General features: G+C 43.6%; 1 protein-coding gene and 1 long non-coding RNA gene across 2 annotated transcripts in view; one reads left to right on the forward strand and one right to left on the reverse strand.

Moving 5' to 3' along the window:
• CCDC51 (coiled-coil domain containing 51) overlaps positions 1-815 on the reverse strand; it is a 16,026-nt gene extending 15,211 nt beyond the window's left edge. The window contains exon 1 of the mRNA XM_044451906.1: positions 766-815. The gene's annotated coding sequence lies outside the window, so the exon portion shown is untranslated. The remainder of the gene's footprint in view (positions 1-765) is intronic.
• Positions 816-1,182: 367 nt separating this feature from the next.
• LOC123034511 lies at positions 1,183-5,329 on the forward strand. Its single transcript, XR_006416784.1, has 5 exons — positions 1,183-1,197; positions 1,647-1,797; positions 2,151-2,206; positions 2,556-2,643; positions 5,137-5,329. It is a non-coding gene; the product is annotated as an uncharacterized LOC123034511 (long non-coding RNA).
• Positions 5,330-5,643: the final 314 nt, after the last annotated feature.

Genomic DNA, 5,643 nt, shown 5'->3' on the forward strand with positions numbered 1-5,643 from the left:
TAGAAATGTTATAATAATAATAATAATAATAATAATAATAATTCAAAATGCAGTGCAGCCTGGGGATGTGATCTCTTCTGCAGTGGTCCCCTGGCTTGGAAACAGCCATCCTCAGCTGCTTGCTTGGCTTTAACACAGTCATGTTATTGTTCAATTGCTGATTTTATTGCTCACGCTTTTATTTCACTCATTTTGGAATGCGATTTTTGGTTGAACGTTATAATACCGGCATTGAGAGGAATCTTTCTTTTGTTATTACTAACTTGATGTTACTGTAAGCCTCCCTGACTATTTGCAATAGCAGAAAATGCTATTCCGCGTTGCTGACCGCCTGGCCGTGTGTGCCTAACAAAGCCTAATGCAACGCATGATGCATCCTTTCCTATTTGGTGCCCTCCAGGTGCGCCAGGCTAAAAATTCGAGCATCATCAGGCAACCCGGTTCGTGGTCCACATCTGGAAGGCACCAGGCTAGGGAAGGCCATGTGATGCTTTTTACTGGGATTCATTAGCTAGTCAAAATTCTGCAGGCTGCTAGCAAACGGGAAGAGCATGTTCCGCCCTTTAATGGGGGCCTCCCACCCGGCATTAAGAAACACCGGCAGCTATCTCTTTCGCTGCAGCCGGTGCCTTGCTGTGCCGGCTTCGCCCTTTCACGACTGCTCACCTACCCTCCATCCCTCCTTACGTGTACTGCCGCCCCCCTCCGCCTGCATCGCAAAAAATTGGAACTGCGCTCCCACCCGCCGGACCCCCTTTCACTCACTTCGTCTGATCCCAGTCACGTGCTGCGAAACCGAGCCGGAAAGCAAAACCAAGTCCGGGCGGAAGTCCCGCTGGCTCGGCATTGACCCGTCTCCATAGAGCTAGGAAACTGGAAAAACGCATGACTCAAACAGCGCGAAAAAAAATAAAAATAAACGATCCTCATCTTCTGCGCCCCAAGTGGTAATGCTCGAGTGAGTGCTTGAGAACACTGCAGTGAAAATCTTTGGGAGATAGAGGGAAAAACCCGTGAAATCGGATGGAGTGTGACCTACACAAGAGATAGAAATGTTAGAGGTATTCCTTATGGGCATAACGGGTTTTCTATTTTAACCCCCAACGGACACCATAAACTGATGTTACCAAAGAAAAGACGAGACCTAGGCCAGAGCAACCCAAGGCAACAATCTGAGAGAGGGGCGGGGAGTGCCAGGTAACTTGAGCGTCATTATCGATAAAAAGACCGGTTACTTTAACCCTGTGGATTCTACTTCAATTGCATCTCTGATCCTGAATCAGCCTTATCCTTGTGTGTCTCCGTTTTCTGTACTTTTTACTCTTGGGTAGCTGAGTTTGTATGCTTAGGAAAGGGTGCACAAGAAACGGTTTTTATCATCTATTTGGCCCTGGCTTATCCATTACTGATAAGTAAAAATTGACAAAATGTTGTAATTATTGATTTTGCTTATCCATAACTGATTGGAAATACGATAACATTAACAATGGCGAAATGAACTGAGTTGTTTGTTATTGCAATGATGTGCTCATAATTAGTGCATCCGTTTGCTGTCTTTGATTGATGGGAACCATCAGAAAGCTTCGGGTACTGGGTGGGACAAAAATGGAATAATCACCCCAGCTTTTGTCTTTCTATCTCTACAGTCGCTTTCCCGCCTCCGTCCAGATCCGGGCGGAAGTGATTCCCTGGCGCGGCGCCCTTCTTCCTCTTCCTCTCCGGTTTCGGGGGCTTTTGGTGCAAGAGCGAGCTGCGGGCAGGGAGGAACTCGCGAGAGCGCCATGGCGAGCCGAGAAGGTGAAGAGCCCGATGGGGGACGCAGGGGTGGCACGAGGGGGCTTTTTAGATTTTGGTATGGGGAGGGTGAAAGAGGTCCCTGGGAGTGGTCTTAATTTGGGGAGGGGAAGCGAAAAGGCCGTAAATCGGGCGTGGGCATGCCTCCTACGAGGATCTGCGTGGTGTTTGCTAGACATGCAAAGGAGTCGGGGGAAACGCCCAGAAAAAATGGGTTGGGTAGGACAAGTGGGGGAATGTGGGATTGCGGGGGAAGCTCTTTGTTACAAGAAGTTTCGGGCGTTTAAGTCGAGAATTTAATCCCCGCACACACAGAGTCTTCCCCACCTTCTAATTTGCTGCCTTTTCTTCTTCAGGTGGGAAGAAGAAGCCCTTGAAGCAGCCCAAGAAGCAATTGAAAGAACTGGATGAGGTAATGATTGAGCAAAGGGGTGGAATAGCATGAAGGGTGGGATTTGGTGCCAAAGCTGTGTAATTTAGGATTGGTACAGTGCCATCATGGGCCTAGAGTTGCTGCTTCTATTGCTAATGGGTGTGTGTGTGGGGGGGGGGGTATATTATGTGTGGTATCACCAGACACAGCAGGTTTTCTTGCCTTGATACTGTTTGTAAGGTCGGCCACTTCTTCCTTAAATAAGAGGAAAAAAGGGGAGACCTGGCTATTTTGATAGAATTTGGTTGTCATAGTATATTTGTAATTCTGATTTGACCACACTGTTGCTAATAAATGACTGCACTGATGCTAATACTTGTTCCAATAGGAAGACAAAGCTTTCAAGCAAAAACAGAAGGAGGAGCAGAAGAAGTTGGAGGAATTGAAAGCGAAAGCTGCTGGCAAGGGTCCACTTAGTAAGTCACTTTTTAAAAAGCCTTGTGTAAATGAAGAATTAACTTCAACATTATGGCTGTTGGACATAGACAGATGAGCAGCTCCAGGCTGGGTTAGGAAAAGGAGCACAAGGCTGAATCAAAGGCCAAGCTGTACATCACAATATACACTTGAAAATTTGTGCCTAAATTAACCACTTTTCTTTCGAAGCAAAAGCAGCCATAGGTCCACAAACTGGAACATGGTCTAATTCCATATTGGGCTGGTTGATTCTGACAGAATTTGCTAGCTTCCAAGAATTCCAGGTTTAGTTTTTGGATCCTTCAGACATTAAGACTGCAATTCTATGCCCAAGGCAGTGTGACATACTTCTGAGTGAGCATGTACAGGAGTGCTTTATAAGCTTCATTTTCTTTAGAATGGGGTGGGTGACTTAAGGTCCTCCAGATGTTTTGGCTGACTACTCACATCATCCCATACCATTGCCTAGCCTATCTAAGAGCATGATTGTTCTCTGCAGAAATGGTCCTAATGTATCAGTTTTATACTCATTGTGTTGCTGAGGACTCGTTTCTGGGGTGTCACCATCTCAGTAGCCAAAAGAAGGCCCATACTTCCAATTGAAATACTAATAAGTTTATGTTGATTAAAATTGTTCTTCATTTTAAATATTGTACTTTTTCTTTTTTGCACTACAAATAAGATATGTGCAGTGTGCAAAGGAATTTGTTCATATTTTTTTTCAAACTATAGTCCAGCCCCCCAACAGTCTGAGGGACAGTGAGTTTAAAAAGTTGGAGGACCCCTGCTCAAGACCCTACCTTTTGTACTGTCTAGCCTGATGGATTCTAGAAAACTAGAAAGGTTGCATATTTTTTTTAAAATAAGTTTAATTGTTATTTTCTACTAACTAACAGAAAGAAACTAAAAAATCCTCAATCATCAAAAAACGTCAGACCTACTGGGTCAGATTTTAAAAAAAAACTTGGACTGTGCTGAAATGGACAGATTGACTTTGTCTCTGAAGGAGAAAGAAGATACAGACTTCTATCAAACTTGGAATTCCTTTTATTACTGGCTAGAGAAATGGGACTATGCATAGATTTAAATATGTTTATGGATTACCATAAAAAGAAAAAGTTTTAGAGGTTGCATATTTTTGTTGATGCTAATAAAGTATTTTCCAGCACTAAGTGCTGAATACAGCCTTTTGCAATTTTACCACCAGACTCTAGATGACAGTATGGTACAGGAAGCATGCTGAAAAATCAATAGTCTTACAGCACCTTTGACTGACATGTCATGACATGCGTTTTATGGACTAGTCCAACTGCATTAAGTGAAGCTGTTGTTTATTCCATACCTATTTAGTCCTGGTCATGTAAGTCCAGTAAAAGAGTATGGTTTTGCTATTCTGGCAAATACGCAGTCTTGGATTATGAAAAACTTGTAGGAAAGGGAGTTCCATAGCTGGTGTGTGTGTGGGTGTGCAACTACTGAATAAGCATCTATATTTCAGATCAGAACAACCAGAAGCAGTTTCTGAGGTATTTAGGGTCTGAGGTAATGAATGTTAGAGCTCAAAATCTTGAACTAAACCAGGAGGACAGTAAAGAGCAAGTGCGGCTGCTGGAGTACTAGTTTAATATACTGTCAATTACCCGTCCTGGGAAAGAGGAAGGTTGGTGCTGCATCGATACTTGTGGAGAGTAACCGAGGAAGGTTGGTCCACCTTCAGTACTTTTGGAGAGTAACCATGGACTGCCCAACATCGAATGTGATACTGTGGTTGAGTCTTAAGGTCATCAGTATGTGAATTCTGGTTGCCAGATCCTGGGTAGGTAGAAAATATGAATGAATGTTAAGACAGATTTCCTGTAGTGCATCCAGCAGCTAATGTGAAGTTTATAAATAATTGTTATGTCCCGTCAAGTCATCTCCAACTTATGTATGAAAGCTCTTCAAAATGTCCTATCTGTGACCCTGCTCAGCTCTTCCCAGGTCTGTGGCTTTGCAAAAGGAGTCAGTCTATCTCATTTTTGGTCCTTCTTTGCTTCTGCCTTCTCTACTAGCATGATTCTCCAGGGAGCTTTGCCTTCTCCTGATGTGCCCAAAAATATGACAGTTTCAATTTTATCATGTTTGCCTCTTGTGCAAAGCCCCGGTTTGCTTTGATCTGGGACCCACTTGTTTTTCTTTTGGTCAGTCCAAGGTATTCTGTTTAGGCCAGCCTTCTTCAAGTTGGGTCCTTTCAGCTATTTTGGACTACAACTCCCATCACCACTGACCCCTTTCTATACTGTCTGGAGCTGAATGAAGTTATAGTCCAAATGATCTAGAGGGATCCAGGCTGAGGAAGACTGCTGTCTGACTATATCCCACTGTGGGAATAGATGGGGCGGAGAGAATAGTATGGTGCATGGTCCTTATGAAGCCCTGGCTGAGGTTTTGCTTCTGCCTCCACCGCTTAATTTTTCCTTGCCTAAGACTGAATGGTTTCTTTCCTTTCGCAGCTGGAGGTGGAATTAAGAAGTCTGGTAAGAAGTAGCAGCTTTGATAAGACTACGTGGCAAGTAAATAAATGACTCCCCTTGGATGCTTTGCAATGAAATGGTTTTCCAGGATGAAGTTGTAAGAAGCATTCATTTGTGCATCTTTGTATATTTTGTTGAAACAAAATAAATGGGGTTGGGGATTTTTGGTTAATGGCTTCTCCATTTTTAACCTGTCTCCTTGGGTTTCCAGTGTTATGAAGAAGATGCCAAGTATCAGAAGTTAACACTTGGAGCTGGTTCAGAGCTAAGAATGCCCTAGAAGTCAGATGTTCTCTGTGCAATATTCAGTGGCAGTAACCACTGCCTCAATATTAGACTCCACATAGCCCATTCCGTCTAGATTATGATGTACCCATTCCAGATAAAATGTTTATGCGGGCAAGTTGATTCTCCTCAAGCTGTGATGGTTGGGAGTGCATCCCAGAAGGTGTCATGAACACAGTCAAACATAGGTGGTCACACGTG

Source organism: Varanus komodoensis, unplaced genomic scaffold, assembly GCF_004798865.1.
Source record: "Varanus komodoensis strain SLA01 unplaced genomic scaffold, ASM479886v1 scaffold6_4, whole genome shotgun sequence".
Lineage (NCBI taxonomy): Eukaryota > Metazoa > Chordata > Lepidosauria > Squamata > Varanidae > Varanus > Varanus komodoensis.